This window comes from Triticum dicoccoides, chromosome 7A (genome assembly GCF_002162155.2).
Source record: "Triticum dicoccoides isolate Atlit2015 ecotype Zavitan chromosome 7A, WEW_v2.0, whole genome shotgun sequence".
Lineage (NCBI taxonomy): Eukaryota > Viridiplantae > Streptophyta > Magnoliopsida > Poales > Poaceae > Triticum > Triticum dicoccoides.
The window spans coordinates 213,022,716-213,022,952 of NC_041392.1; positions in this window are offsets into that span (position 1 = coordinate 213,022,716).

The window sequence follows — 237 nt, forward strand, 5'->3', positions numbered from 1 at the left end:
CCTTGCCGGCCTGCCTCCTCCTCCACGCCGGCCTGCTTCCTCGTTGGACGCCGTCCCCGTCCTCCCCCTCAACAACCGCTGCCCTTGTCCCTGCACACCATCGTGAGCTCCCTCCCTTCCCCTCTGTCGTCGGCGCCTTCCACAGCACGCACGCACGCACCGCCCCGCACGCGACCGAGCCTCACCTAGTCGCACCTCGCCCCGGAGGCGCCCTGCCGCGCCGGACCGCCCCGCCCC